Source organism: Loxodonta africana, chromosome X (assembly GCF_030014295.1).
Source record: "Loxodonta africana isolate mLoxAfr1 chromosome X, mLoxAfr1.hap2, whole genome shotgun sequence".
NCBI classification, from domain to species: Eukaryota; Metazoa; Chordata; class Mammalia; order Proboscidea; family Elephantidae; genus Loxodonta; species Loxodonta africana.
This window is the reverse complement of record NC_087369.1, coordinates 103,098,878-103,115,352: the sequence shown is the minus strand read 5'-3', so window position 1 is coordinate 103,115,352 and position 16,475 is coordinate 103,098,878. Positions and strand designations below refer to the sequence as shown.

The following is a 16,475-nucleotide window of genomic DNA, read 5'->3' as shown; positions in this document are numbered from 1 at the left end:
TACGCAAAGCAACATGAGAGCTCAGAAACAGTCACTAGATGGAACGTGGAACATGGCACAGTAAAAGGTCAAATCCATTACCTGTAAATGATATCAACACTCATGCCTGCCTCCTGGCAGAAGCAGAAAGCACAGCCCCTGTGGCCAAGGCCCTTACAGTTAAGATGGGGAGGATATATTGCCACGAGGTCAGCTAATAGTGATATCCATGAGGGTGTGCTTAAGTAGGTAGTCGTCAACACAATAACAACAATGCTAGTTGCCGTCAAGTGGACTCTGACCCACGGCAACCCCACGTGCCAGGTGTAACTGTGCTTTATAGGGTTGTCAATGGCTGATCAGGCCTTTCTTCTGAGGTTCCTCTGAGTGGACTAGAATCTCCAACCTTTTGGTTAGCAGCTGAACACTTTAACCGTTTGCATTACCTAGGGACTCCATAATAATAATAGTTAGCATTTATTGAACACTTGCTATGAGCTAGACACTGTGTTAAAAACTGTACATCAGATGGTGAAACAAAGGCCAGAAAACCAAACTTGTTGCTGTCAAGTTGATTTCAACTCACAGTGACCATATAGGACAAAGTAGAACTCCCCCGTAGGGTTTCCAAGGAGTGGCTGGTGATTTGAACTGCCAACCTTTTAGTTAGCAGCCTGAGCCCTTAACCACTGTGCCACAAGGGCTCTGAAAAGCAAAGGCACAGAGATATTAATTGTTGTGTTCATGATTACACTGCTAAGAAGTCGAGGAGCTGGCTACAAGCCCAAGGCCTGGGCTCTTTATGTTATATTAATGTCTCCAGAGATAATATACTATATGAGAGAAGAAATAAGTACTGGCATTTAGATCTCCTTTGACCCTCATAACAACCCTGAGGATCAGAAAGGTCTAAGGTCACCTTCTTAGTGAATCAGTGCTGGTGCCAGGATTTGAACACTGCAAAGCCCAGCTTCTTCCCAGGCAATACTCTCTAAAATAAAGCACACTTCGGAGAAAGGTGCCACCACCACCATGGCTCTTACATCCCCGTAGCCTTTGCTCCATTTCCCACCTAGGAGTGCGTGGGGTTGGCTGACTGGAGATGATATGCTGGCTGGAGTCTGCGGCTGAATTTTCCTGGACCCCTTTTGGGAATGTAAGTTTATACCGGGAGAGTGGGCTCCACAGATTATCGTGCTCTGCTGTGGGCTCCAGCAGCCTTTGCAACACAAGAGGAGGTTCATAAGCCCACATTCTGTCTTGGGGCAGAGGCACAAAACACCCCTTTACACACTGCCCTCTGAACCCTACCCATTTCCGTGTGTTTCCTGGTTCCCCATGTCAGTGTTGTTTGGTCCCTGATCCCTGCTGGCCCTCTGGGCCTGCTCCCAAATTCTCATACTTCCAGGATGCATTCTCTGCTTTGCATAATAGGCAAGCTGGTCCCAGTCAAGCAGCTCCCAGCTCCTGTTTGATGCCCTTATCTGCCACCAACCCCCAGGAATCCTAATGACCAGAACCTAACTATGGGAGTCAGTCAACAACATTTTAATGAAAAGCCCATGAAAAGCTTCAGCTCTTGCCTCCAGGTTGCCAACAGCCACATTCCCACCAGAGGGTTTCCAGAACAATTTCACAAAATGCTTTTGGCTACCCAGCATCAACACCTTGCCTATTGGGGGCAGGAGGCTGGGCCCCACCTCTGCTGTGGAAGCCAAAGGGGCCAGTTATCTTCTTCCCACTCCTGTAGTTGGGCCACAGACACCAGGCTTGACCAATCAGATGCTCACACTTGGAACTGTGAACTGTAAAGGCAAAGAGACAGTTGAAAAATCATTCATTGCAAGTCTGGCGGTGGTGGTGATGTCATCCTAAACTAGAATGGTTCTCAGCCACGACCTTAGCTGTGTTTCCCAATGTAAGCTTCTCTGAATCCCATTTCTGAGCTGAGTTTTCCAGGATTCTCATGGTTTCTGAGTCACCTGAGATCCTTCCAATAATCTTCTATGCAGATACACTACCTAATTTGTTGCGGACAACATCCAGTGCAGAGGCTTCTAGCCTCCAATGTGGGAATCTCTTCTAAAATCCTGTTGTGGTGAAGTTACCCTGAGAGGGCAGGAGGGCAGGCCTACATTTTTTAAAATGGCTTCTGAATAAGTTGTGCATTTAAGCTGCCAGTGTTGCAGTATTTCATTTACAGTATTAACATCTATTAGGCAGTGGAGACTGGCTGAGGCATGGCAAGGGGCTCTGGCTTCCCACCTTCCTGCTCCTAGATAGGGGTGGTGGGTAAGATCTCATCTTTGGGTTCCACAATGCTCACATTGTCAAACAGGGGCTTCTTAGGGCCAATCTTACCACTTGGGATCCATAGCAGCATGATAGTCACTTTGATGCCCAGCGCATCCTGTCTGAGAGCAAATGGTGCAGAGCCACATCACTGTAGTAGTTAATGGAGTCCCCACTGTGGATCACCAGGCCATCCACAAATTTCCTGGACTTAGTCCTCTGTTCTCAGAATTACCCAGACACCACAACCTTGCAGCCCCTGGCCCTACTGTCCACAATGACAGCAGCATAGCATAGCAGGCCCTCCGTACAACAAGCCCTCCTAGGAGTTTGTAACACAGAGACTCTGCCTGGGCAATGGCACACAGGCCTCTTGTGACCACCTTTTCAGTGTAAAGCTCTACACTGCCCTCCGGGATGTCAAGCCCCTTCTGAACTACAGAGGTCAATTCCCGGATCCGCTGGCCCTTCTCACCAAGAACATTCTTCATCGTGTTGGTTAGCATGATGATTCCTCTCCTGGTTGGTGTAACTCAAACTTCAACTCCATTGTAACCATCTTCAGCCAGCTCTGGAGTGAGAAACTCATTTGGTTCAGCTTTGAAGATGCCATCAGCAACAAACTTCCTCTTCTTGGAAATTTGAACTGCCGTCTTGCCACAGCGCACTGCCAGAAGGAAAGGTTGTTACAATTCTTTTGTTATTCAGAATTGTTTCTGATGCTATCATTTTTGAATGCAGAAAATATGCCGTCAAGAAATAATTTAGCATATTATTTAACTATCCTTCTACTTAGAAGAGTAATGAAAGCAAAGATGGAAAATTCCAGTTGCTATTCTCTGACAAATAATACTTTTTACTTTAAGTTGAGCAATGGATTATTTTTCTATTTCTCTTTCTTCGTACTCAATGTGAGGACCAACTTCCATGTCCGTCATGCTCTAATTTTATATAAATGAATTTCTAGGCCATCTTTTTAAAGGTACATGTGGTTGTAGTTTCAAAACCATATTCTCAATCTGTCTGAATTAGATATTATGAATGATTGTCCTGTTTTACAGTTGAAGAACCTGAGATTCAGAGAAAACAGGTTGTTGACCCCAGATTATGTATCCTTGCTAGAAGCAGAGCTAAATTTGCAACCTGATGTTCTAATTCAATTTGTCTCAAACTTTAGCTTGCGTAGGAATCTCCTGGGCATCTAGTTAAAATACAGATTCTGATTCAGTAGGTCTGAAATGGAGTCTGAGAATCTGTATTTCTAACAGACTTCCAGTTGATAATGATGCTTCTGGTCTGAGGACAACATCTTGAATAGCAAGGGACTACATTAAACTTCTGTTCATAATATAATTCAGGAGAAAATTTTAGCTTATTTGCATAGGTCAGTGATTCATTCACTCACGTTTAATAAACACCTACTATGTTTGAAGTATTGTGATGTAAACATGAATATCATACAGCTCCTATCCTCTAAGAACTCATAGTCAAATAAAGAAGGCAAACTCCTCTACAAAAAACTACATATAAAAGACATGCTGCATTTGAGATAATCTTGAAGAGCACGCAGAATTTCTTTATTTTTATAATTCCAAGCACAGCACTTGTAAAGAATTCAAACAACGCCAGATACATACTATAAAAAGTGAGATACCCCCACCTCACTTCCATTCTCATTCTGCATGCATAATTACTTTTAATGAGTCAATGTGTACCTTCCAGACATAGAAAATTAACATAGAGATACAGTAATTTACAAAAACAAGATCATAATCTAAATAGTATTGGTCTTTTTTTTCCCCCCTCATTCAACAAAGAACACACACACAGAGCCTACAATTTATTTTAATGGCTGCATAATTTTCCCAATAAGTATTACCATAATTTGTTTAACCATTCCACCACTGATGTGCCTTTGGTTTGCCTCCAATATTTTTTCTGGTTACAAATAGTGCTTTAAGGAACACACTTATTCATATGCACTTGTGCACATTCTGTATAATAGAGGCCTAGAACTGGAATTGTGGAGATTGAATAATATATGCAATTTTACTTTTGATAGGTAATGATAAATTAACCTCTAACAAGAGTTTAACAATTTAGACACCTTTCAGCAGTATATAATAGTGCCTTTTTCTCTACCTTCTTGCTATACTGCATACCATTATTGCTTTTCAATCTTGCCAATCTGTGGCATATTAATTAGCATGTAAATATTAAACTATAAATATATAATAAAGAAAACAATTAAATATTTATTTATATACTTATATATGCATATGTATATAAAGTTATTTATATTTACATAAATATACATTACATATAAAGACAGGAAAGAAGGAAAAGACCAAAATAGATGTTAGAAGAGACTCTGAAAATTGCTCTTCGGCACAGAGTAGCTAAAGAAAACATAAGAAATGATGAAGTAAATGAGCTGAACAGAGAATTTCAAAGGGCAGCTGGAGAGGACAAGGTAAAATATTGAGTTGCATCACTGAAGGATTCTATGGGCAAAATATTGAATGATGCCAAAAACATCAAAAGAAGATGAATAGAATACACAAAGTCCTTGTACCAAAATAAGTTGGTGGATGTTCAAACTTTTCAGGAGGTAGCATATGATCAAGAACTACTGGTACTGAAGGAAGAAGTCCAAGCTGCACTGAAGGCATTAGTTAAAAATAAGACTCCAGGAACTGACAGAATATCAATTAAGATGTTCCTACAAACAGATGCAATTCTGGAACCTCTTACTCATCTATGTCAAGAAATTCGGAAGATAATTATCTGGTCAACCAAACAGAAGAGATCCCTATTTGTGCCCGTTCTAAGGAAAAGTGATGAAACGGAATGCAGAAATCACTGAACAATATCATTAATATCACATGCTAGCAAAAATTTGCTGAAGATCATTCAAAAATTACCGCAGCCATACATCAACAAGGAAGTGCCACAAGTTCAAGCCAGATTCAGAAAAGGACATGGAGTGAGGGATATCATTGCTGATATCAGATGGATCTTGTCCAAAAGCAGAGAATAGTAGCAAGAAGTTTACCTGTGTTTTATTGACTACATGAAGGCATTTGGCTGTGTGGATCATAATAAATTGTGGATAACATTCCAAACAATGGGAATCCCATAACACTTAATTATGCTCATGAGGAAACTGAACATGGATCAAAAGGTTATTGTTCAAACAGTACAAAGGGATACTGCTTGGTTTAAAGTCAGGAAAGGTGTGTGTCAGGGTTGTATTCTATCACCATACCTATTCAATCTGTATGCTGAGCAAATAATCAGAGAAGAACAGGGCATCAGGATTGGACGAAGACTCATTAACAACCTGCATTATGCAGATGACACAACCTTGCTTGCTGAAAGTGAAGAGGACCTGAAGCACTTACCAATGAAGATCAAAGACCACAGCCTTCAGTATGGATTACACCTCAACATAAAGAAAACAAAAATCCTCACAACTGGACCAAGGAGCAACATCATGATAAATGGAGAAAAGACTGAAGTTGTCAAGGATTTCATTTTACTTGGATCCACAATCAACACCCATGGAAGCAGCAGTCAAGAAAGAAAAAGATGCATTGCATTTGGTAAATCTGCTGCAAAGGACCTCTTTGAAGTGTTGAAGAGCAGAGATGTCACCCTGAAGACTAAGGTGCACCTGATCTGAGCCATGGTATTTCCAATTGCATCATATGCATGTGAAAGCTGGACAATGAATAAGGAAGACTGAGAAGAATTGACGCCTTTGAATTGTGGTGCTGGCGAAGAATATCGAATATACCATGGACTGCCAAAAGAATGAACAAATCTGTCTTAGAAGAAGTACAACCAGAATGCTCCTTAGAGGCAAGGATGGCGAGACTGCGTCTTTAAACTTTGGACATGTTGTTAGGAGGGATCAGGCCCTGGAGAAGGACATCATGCTTGGTAGAGTACAGGGTCAGCAGAAAAGAGGAAGACCCTCAACAAGGTGGATTGACACAGTGGCTGCAACAATGAGCTCAAGCACAACAATGATTGTAAGGATGGCTCAGGACTGGGCAGTGTTTCGTTCTGTTGTGCATAGGGTCTCTATGAGTCGGAAGAGACTCGAAGGCACCTAACAACAACAACAACAATGTAACAGGGTTGTATCTTTTCACCATACTTATTCAATCTGTATGTTGGACAAACAATCTGAAAAGCTGGACTATATGAAGAAGGACAGGACATCAGGACTGGAGGAGGACTTATTAGAAATCTGTTATATGCTGATGACATAACCTTAATTGCAGAAAATGAAGAAGACTTGAAGCACTTATGATGAAGGTCAAAGAAGACAGTCTTCAGCATGGATTACAGCTGAATGTGAAGAAAATGAAAATTCTCACGATGGACCAATAAAAAAATCATGATAAATGGAGAAAAAATTGAAATTGCCAATCGTTTAATTCTACTTGGATCAACAATCAATGTCCATGCAAACAGAAGTCAAGAAATCAAATGATGTATTGCAGTAGTTTGGTGCAAAAGATCCCTTTCAACTTTTCAAAAGTAAAAACACTTAAATTACTAAGGTATGCCTAACCGAAGTCATGGTATTTTCAATAGCCTCATATGCGTGGGAAAGCCATGTAGGCAGATTTTTAATAAGTTTTCTTCATCAAGTTTGAAAAATGAAAAGTGAGATAGATGGAAGGGAGGATTTGATGGCGTAATGTGGGACAAGGGATGAGAATCAGAGTCATTTTCTTTGGTAGGAGGTCTAGAAACCATGACACACCTAAAACAGGAATCAGCTGCCTTCCCACACTGATACTGACTTAATGATATTTCCTGGGTATAATTACGAATAACCTGTAGGTGGGCTGCTACATCCACTGGTTTCTCTACTCTAACATGAGTCTCAAAAGGTCTCTATCTGACATTGCTTATCATTCACCCAATATTCATTTTCCATCTCTCTGAGCTGATTAAAACATATTGTTTCGTAGTTTCTTTGGGAACAGCTCATTTAAAAATTTAGTTTAATATGGTCAGACCATTACTCAAAGAAAATTTGACATCAATAGAATTCATCATTTTTTTTCTTTATAGGAAAACTGTTAAATTGTTCTGTTTTGAGCAGGTTAATTGACTCAACAGTACATAACAACAATTTTTTTTTTGGAAATTAGTTGATCTGACACTCCTTGGAAACTCTATGGGGCAGTTCTAGTCTGTCCTATAGGGTTGCTATGAGTCAGAATCGACTCGACGGCACTGGGTTTGGGTTTTGGGTGAGTGTAGTTAATTATTTTGAGTCCACTTGATTTTGTTTGACTTCCATTTGACCAATTTATTTGTTTTATTCATCTCCATGTTTCCTATTATATGGAAAATTCCTGCTTTGTGCTCTTACTTTACTGCTTACATGGAAATAACAATTATAGAAATATCATTGCATTTGACACAATTGTTATTTTTACATTGTGCAGGCCATGACTAAGACCCCTAGTATCTCTTAGAGGTGATCTGCCTTATTATTCAAAAGTCTTGCTTACTTACTTGCAATTGTGCTTTCACAAATCTCTTTTGGCATCAGAGTTGAGAACATAGTCTGCCTTCAGTTCTTCTCATTATCTGCTGCCTGAGGCCGTGGATACTCATACCAGTGATGGCCCACATAAGAAAAAAAAAATTTTTTTTTTTTTTTTTTAATAAGAAAGCTTGCTGAAATGTGGGTTTGCTGAGTTTTTCTCCTAAAAAGTATTCCTTTTTTAACTCCCTGTACTTGATAACTATTTCTTGCCTATCTCTCTGGCAGGTACTTGATGTTGGTAACTCAACTGTTGCTCCAGGATGCTAGGCCAGGACTCTAAATATGGTGCCCTGAAGCTGTATCCTCTATGACATAATTTCTCTAGCAGGGGAGCAGCATGGTGTAAGGAAGTTCTGAGTAATTATGTTGCTCTGGCAGCAATATTCAAAATGGATTAGTGAATGTCTGCTGTTAGTTACCATGGAGTCAATTCTGTCTCATGGTCGACCTCATGTGTGCAGAGTAGAACTGTGCTCCATAGGGCTTTCAAGGTTGTGACCTTTCATAAGCAGATCACTAGGCCTGTCTTTTGAGGTGTCTTTGGGTGGGTTTGAACCACCAACCTTTAGGCTAGTACTCCAACGCTTAACTATTTGTGCTACTCAGGCACCTTGAATGTCTGTAGCAAGTAACTAAGTTAGAACACTATTGCCCAGATGGTAAGGGCACAGGCTAGGCTTATAAAACAGACAGGAAAAGGGAAAGGTTGAGAGCTTATAATAACAGCAAATATATTTAAAGCCAAGGAATTTGTAGGAGAGCCTCATTTAACTGCTATTTAACCACCACAACAACCCTATGATGTAAATAACATTTATTTCCATTTTACAGCTAAAGAAACCAAAGTTCAGAGACTTGAACTGATTTTCCCAGCTGGCTAATGGTGGACCCCAGATTAAACCTCAGACTCCAGAGGCTAGAATCCTAATATCTATATAACACTACAAAAAACAAACCTGTTGCCATGGAATCAATTCCCAATCATGGCGACCCCAAGTATAACAGATTAAAACTGCTTCATATGGTTTTCTTGGCTTTAATCTTTACAGAAGTAGATTGCCAGGCCTTTCTTCTGTGGTACAATTGAGTGGGTTTGAACTGCCACCCTTTATGTTTAGTAATCAAGTGCAAATCATTTGTGCTACCCTGGGACCTACTGCCTCCTAAAAATAGAAGAGGAAAAGCAAAGACGCAAGTGTACATGGAAGCCCTGCATTCCTTTGACTTTATCTCTCCCATGAAATATCAAGTATTTCTGATTCTCTAGCCATCTAGCTAAAACCTAGAAAATCAAACTCAGAAATATAATAATAATAACAAATTGACTTGACCACCACCATGCAACACCTGTGTGACCTTGGACACATTACTCAATTGTCTGTGCCTTGTTTTCCCCATCTATAAAATGGGAACAATAACAGTATCCAACTCCATCCAGAGTGTTGTTTTAAAAATTAAAGATAAAATGAAATTAAAAATATAAATTACATCATATAGCACATATGGCCAATGTTTAAAAAGTTAGCTATAATTATTATTACTTTAAATATCAATTATTTTGGCAATAATATGAAAGAGTTATGAAGTTTCTACAATTGCTATGGATTTACTTGTACAAAAAACAAAACAAAAAGTGCAGTGTTAAAAGAGCTGTGGAATACAGAACCTAATATAAACATTGGATAACAAAAACACTGACTGTACTATTTAATCCTTCTACTTAAGCCACCCGAGGGTATCACAGCTTCAAAGGATCCATTTAAAAGTCAATGTCCTGTTCTGTGCCATAAACACATTTTCTAAGTTCCCTGTGAATTCCCCAAATTATCTTTTTGCTACTCAGAGTTTCTAAATAATAGGGTATCTATATAACAAGTCTAGGCAGACCACTTTCTAAAAATACTGGCAGAATCCTTCTGAAATTTTAGCGTGCCTCAAAGTCTTAGGACTATCTATTTTATAGTCCACTACTTTATAAAATTTGAGCTCCCTGAAAATTTCTATAGCCATATAGAGAAAATAGATTTCTTTTTCTTTTTTGTTTAAGCATTCACTTTTTCTGAGCAATCTCTGGTGTTTTGCTAGGATTTTTATAAAGAACTATGTTCCTGAGGAATATAGCTCTCAGTTGTCAGTGCTGTCCTTTTGTTAAATAAATGTGTGTTCATTAGTTGACACTGATTTTCAAAAGAAAATCCAGCAGCATATCCTTTCCAGATAAGTGAAGCAACGTATTCTATCAGGTCAGTGTTCAAACACTGCACAAACAGGAGTTGAAACTGAAATAGTCTTTGAACATTTTAAATATCTGTCTACGGCAGCTATTCTTAATGCTAGACTGTCTTTATTCATCTAAGTGCAAATACAAGCTAGAATTTGCCACATCTTATTATTTTTGCTTTCCTGAATAACTGTGGTAACATTCATTCAATGAAAAGGGTACATCAAAAATATTAGTACTTGATTGTCTGGAGACAAATGTAAAAGGAGATATGATTAAACATTATGAACTCATGAAAGATAGTAATAGGGAGAATTCAAACATATTGACCAAGCCCTGGTGTGTTAATAAATTGGAGTATCTACAGAAATTAAGACAGATCCCGTTTCTATTTAAGAGAGAAAAAGAATGAGGATATATATATATATATAAGTTGCCGTCGAATCCGCTCTGACTCACGGCTACCCTATGGACAACAGAACAAAGTGTTGCCCAGTTCTGTGCCATTTTTCAGATCACTGATGTGTATGAGTCCCTTGATGTAGCCATTACATACTGCCTTCCAATCTAGGGGGCTCATCTTCTAGCACTATATTCGACAATATTCTGTTGTGATTCATAGGGTTTTCATTGGCTAATTTTCAGAAGTAGATTACCAGGGCTTTTTTTTTTTTTTATTCCTAGTCTGTCTTAGTCTGGAAGCTCCATTGAAACCTTGTCCACTGTGGGCTACTCTGCTGGTATTTGAAACAATGGTGGCACAACTTCCAGCTTCACAGCCACACACATACCACCGCAGTATGATAAACTGACGGATGGGCTGTGGAGTTCAAATATCTATATATCTAACTACATATACATATATATTTATATAAAACCAAACCAAACCCACTGCCATTGAGTCAATTGTGACTCATAGTGACCCGATAGGGTTTCCAAGGTTGTAAATCTCTACGGAATTAGACTGTCACATCTTTCTCCCTTGGAGCTGTTGGTGGTTTCAAACTGCTGACCTTTCAGTTAGCAGTCAATCTCTTTAGCCACTGTGCCACCAGGGCTCTCTCTCTCTCTATGTATATACATATATATATATATATATATATATATATATATATATATATATATATATATATATATACGTGTGTGTGTGTATGTATGCACACACACACACACACACACACACACACTTGTATTACAACTTAGGTTTTAAAAGGATTTTAACATCTATAACTGATCTATATTCTCAAACCTAATTTTTTTTTTAACTGATCTATATTCTCAAACCTACTGTGTAGGCCCTGAAAAGGAAGGGATTGATGAGAGAAAATTATTTCTTTTAAATAAAGGCATCTAATTCTTTTCCGGAAACCCTGGTGGTGTAGTGGTTAAGTGCTACAGCTGCTAACTAAAGGGTCAGCAGTTCAAATCCGCCAGGTGCTCCTTGTAATCTCTATGGGGCAGTTCTACTCTGTCCTATACGGTCGCTATGAGTCGGAATCGACTTGATGGCACTGGGTTTGTTTTTTTTTTGTTTGTTTAAAATAGATAGCATTTATATAGCTCCTACTACATTTTTTTTTTTTTTTTTTTACATACCATGTTGTTGTTAGATGCTGTCGAGTTGGTTCTGACTCATAGCAACCCTGTGTACAACAGAACAAAGCACTGCTGGGTCCTGTGCCAACCTGACAATAGTTACTATGCTTGAGTCCATTCTTGCAGCCACTGTGTCCGTCCATCTCGTTGAGGGTCTTCCTCTTTTTCGCTGACCCGCTACCTTACCAAGCATGATGTCCTTCTTCGGCTTCCATGTCCAAAGTATGTGAGACGAAGTCTCACCATCCTCACTTCCAAGGAGCATTCTTGTTGTACTTCTTCTAAGACAGGTTTGTTCATTCTTTTGGCACTCCATGGTATATTCAATATTCTTTTCTAACACTGTAATTCAAAAGCATTCATAATTCATAATTCAAAGGAACTTTGTACCATACACTGTTCTAAGTGCTCATTTAGTCCTCACAGTAGCCTTATAAACTAGGTACTATTATCATCCCCTTTCATAAATGTGTAAACTGAGGTACAGAGCATTTGAGTGTTTTCTCCCATATTTACACAGCTGATGAGAATGAAGAACTGGCTTTTTAGGTTAGTCTTTTGAGTAAATATTGAGTCTTTCAGGAGTGTGCCCAACTTACAATGTCAGCATCTGCATGTTGGGAAAAGTTTGGGTGTTCTCGCTGTGATGGTGCTGGCGGTACTTGTATGTGCACAACGTCTTCCAGGTTTTTACTGGTGTTTAATGGGGTGTGGTTGGTTTGATTTTGTTCCTGGATATCAGGATATCAACAGCTGCTCAAGTGAATAGAAGATGTGTCTGAAAATCTGTTCTGCTGCAGCTCCCAGTCAGGTTTGTTCTGGCACTGGTACTTCCAGCTGATGTTTTAACCATGTGCCATTTATGATGCCTTTGGGTTCCCAACTCTATACCTTCTCCATAACCTTTCAATATCAGGAAAGCTAGAGGAAAGTCTATTGCCCCACTTTACCCACTAGCAAGATATTCACCTCAAAGCCTCTACATGGGGAGACTTTACTTACTGAGCAACTTCTTGCTGGTTTTGGGAGACCAGGATGTTTAAAGGCAACACCCCAGTTTTCTTTCATAGCTTTCTTTAGGACCATGAAAAACCTAAAAACCCTTGCATTCCTACTTTGTCTCCATTGGAAAATTGGGGTGATCTTTTTGCCCTCTTGTCTTTACCTTTCTAAACTCTTATCCAAAGATCTCCTTCAGTGTCTTAGTCATCTAGTGCTGCTATAATAGAAATACCACAAGTGGATGTCTTTAACAAAGTGAAAATTATTCCCTCACAGTCTAGTAGGCTAGAAGTCCAACTTCAGGGTGCCAGCTCTAAGGCTCTAGGGGAAGGTCTTTGTCATCAGTCTTCCCCTTGTCTAGGAGCTTCTGACACGCAGGGACCCTGGGTCAAAAAGATGCCCTCCGTTCCTGGCACTGCTTTCTTGGTGGTAGGAGGTCTCCCACGTCTCTCTGCTTGCATCTCTCTTTTATATCTCAAAAGAGACTGGCCCAAGACACAGCCTAATCTTGTGGATTGAGTCCTGCCTCATTAACATATCTGCCTCTAATCCTATCACATTAACATCATAGAGATAGGATTTACAACACATAGGAAAATCATATCAGATGACAAAATGGTGGATAATCACACAATACTGGGAATCATGGCATAGCCAAGTTGACAGATATTTTGGGGGACACAATTCGATCCATGACATTCAGAAACTATAAAAAAATAAGTCCAAACCAGTTGCCAATTGAGTAAATTCTGAATCATGATGACCTCTTGTGTGTCAGAGAAGAAACTGCTCCACAGGGTTTTCAATGATTGATTTTTTGGAAGTAGATTGCTAGACCTTTCTTTCAAGGTGCCTCTGGGTGAACTCAAACTTCCAACATTTGGTTGGTAGCTGAGCACATTAACCGTTTACACCACACAGGTACTCCCCAGAAATTACAGGTGCTATCTAATTTTTTTTTTACATCCTCTCCCTCTCTGTGATGACATTCTTAAATACCATATTTTATTTCTTCTCAAGGTTGCATTTAAACTTTTCCTTTCCAATGGCAATGATGATATGAAAAAATGGATTACTGGAAAAGAAAATACATTGTAAGCTATTTCAAGTAATATTATCCACATGAAATTTGTATATAACACTTAACTGTTAATATTTTATATAATACCAAACTTTAAAAAAAAATTGGTTACCTCATCAGGTTGTGAGGTGGTGAGCTAGAGATGAATTGAGAGAGGGAAAAAACTATTAATTCTTTATAAAGATGTAGTTTGGCTTGTTACAAGAATCATGTGCTAATTTTGCATGTTTTGAGCTTATAATATTTTTATTGTAGTAAAATATACAACTTAAAAGGTGTCATTTTAACCATACTTAGTGTACAACTCAGTGGCATTAATTATATTCACAATGTTGTGCAACCATCACCACTATTCCCAAAAATTTTCATCACCCCAAACAGAAACTCTGTAAGAATTAAGCATTACCTCACCATTCCCCCTACCCCGAAACCAAAAAAAGAAACCCAAACCCTTTGCCATTGAGTTAATTCTGAATCACAGCCCCTGGTAATCTCTAATCTATTTTCTGCATCTATGAATTTGACTATCCTAGATACTACATGAAGTAGAATCATCGAATATTTATCCTTTTGTTTCTGGTTTATACACAATGGCTTCAAGGTTCATCCATGTTGTAGCACGTATTAGAACGTCATCCTTTTTATGGCTGAATAAGTTTCCATTGTTTGTATATACCATATCTTGTTTGTCCATTCCTGTGTTGATGGACACTTGAATGGTTTCCATGGGTGGGCTATTGTGAATAACACTGCATTGAAGATTGACATACAAGTATCTGTTTAAATCCCTGTTTTCAGGGCTTTGGATATTTGTCTAGCAGTGGAACTGTTGGGCCATATGGTGCTTCGATATGTTACTTTTTGAGGAACCACCAGACTATTTACTACAGCAGCTGCATCATTTGCATTTCTACTAGTAACATGCAAGGATTCCTTTTTCTCTGTATTCTCAGAACACTTGTTCTTATTTTCTTTTTCTTATTTTTCTTTTTTTCAATTAATGTTGTTATACCCCATTCTAGTATGCACAATACAATTCCAAAGAAAGGTATTCCAGTGAAATGTGTAAATTATTGAATGATATCGTTAATATCACAAGCAAGTAAAATCATGCTGAAGATAATTAAAAAGCAGTTGCAGCAGTACATATACAGGGAACTGCCAGATATTCAAACAGAATTCAGAAGAGGACGAGGAATGAGGGCTAACACTGCCGGTGTCAGATGCATCTTGGCTAAAAACAGAATACTAGAAAGATATTTACCTGTGTTTTATTTACTATGCAAAGGCATTTGACTGTGTGCATCATAAAAAATTATGGGTAACACCGTGAAGAATAGGAATTTTTAGAACACTTAATTGGGCTCATGTAAAGCCTGTAAATAGACCAAGAGGCATTTGTTCCAATAGAACCAGGTTTAAAATCAGGGGAAAGGTATGCATCAGGGTTTTATCCTTTCACCATACTTATTCAATCTGCTGAGCAAATAATCTGAGAAGCTGGACTATATGAAGAACAGGGCCTCAAGATTAGAGAAAGACTCATTAACAATCTGTGATGTGCAGATGACACAACCTTGCTTGCTGAAACTGAAGAAGACCTGAAGCACTTACTGATAAAGATCAAAGACTACAGCCTTCAGTATGGATTATACCTCAGCATAAAACAAAAATTCTCACAACTGGACCAATAAGCAACATCATGATAAACGGAGAAAAAATTGAAGTTATCAAGGATTTCATTTTACTTGGATCCGCTATCAATGCCCATGGACGCAACAGTCAAGAAATCAAACAATGTATTGCATTGGACAAGTTTGCTTCAAAAGAACTCTTTAAAGTGTTAAAAAGCAAAGATGTCACCTTGAGGACTAAAATGTGCCTGACCCAAGCCGTGGTATTTTCAATCACCTGGTATGCATTTGAAGGCTGGACAACAAATAAGGAAAACTGAAGAAAAAAATTGATGCCTTTGAATTATGGTGTTGGAAAAGAATATTGACTATATCATGGATTTCCAGAAGAATGGGCAAATCTTTCTTGGAAGAAGTACAGCCAGAATGCTCCTTAGGTGGTGAGACTTCGTCTCCTGTACTTTGGGAATGGTATCAGGAGGGGTCAATCCCCAGACAAGAACATCATGCTTGGTAAAAAAGAGGGTCAGGGAGAAAGAGGAAAACCTTCAATGATATAGATTGACATAAGGGTTGCAATAGTGGGCTCAAACCAGGGATGGTGTATCCAATAGGCAAGGTAAGCATGGTGCTTACTTTGCTTTCCAGATGACCTGTAGTGAGCAATTTCACATTTTTTCACCACATCAAGGACTGTGCTTCCAGGCATGGCTGACATTTGTCTCTATCCCAACTCCAAAGTACCATCCTACAGAATCAAAGCCTCTTTTCAAATTTATAATCCATGACAGGGGCGGATGACCCAGTAAGCAAGGTAAGCACGAGATTGCTTGTGCTTACTAATTTGTAGTGAACAATTTCACATGAGTTTCACCACATCTTTCATTGTTTACTACAGATCATCTGGTAAGCAAGGTAAGCACCATGCTTCTTGGAAACTCTATGGGGGCAGTTCTACTCTGTCCTATAGGGCGGCTATGAGTCAGAATTGACTTGACTGGCGGTGGGTTTGTTTGCTAATGGGTGCCTTGCCTATTGGATAATCCACCCCTGGCTCAAACATAGCAAAGATTATGAGGATGGCAAATGACT

At 39.1% G+C, this 16,475-nt stretch overlaps 1 pseudogene; it reads right to left on the bottom strand.

The window, feature by feature from the left end:
- Positions 1–2,194: 2,194 nt before the first annotated feature.
- On the bottom strand, positions 2,195–16,092 carry LOC100672724 (small ribosomal subunit protein uS3-like; annotated as a pseudogene).
- Positions 16,093–16,475: the final 383 nt, after the last annotated feature.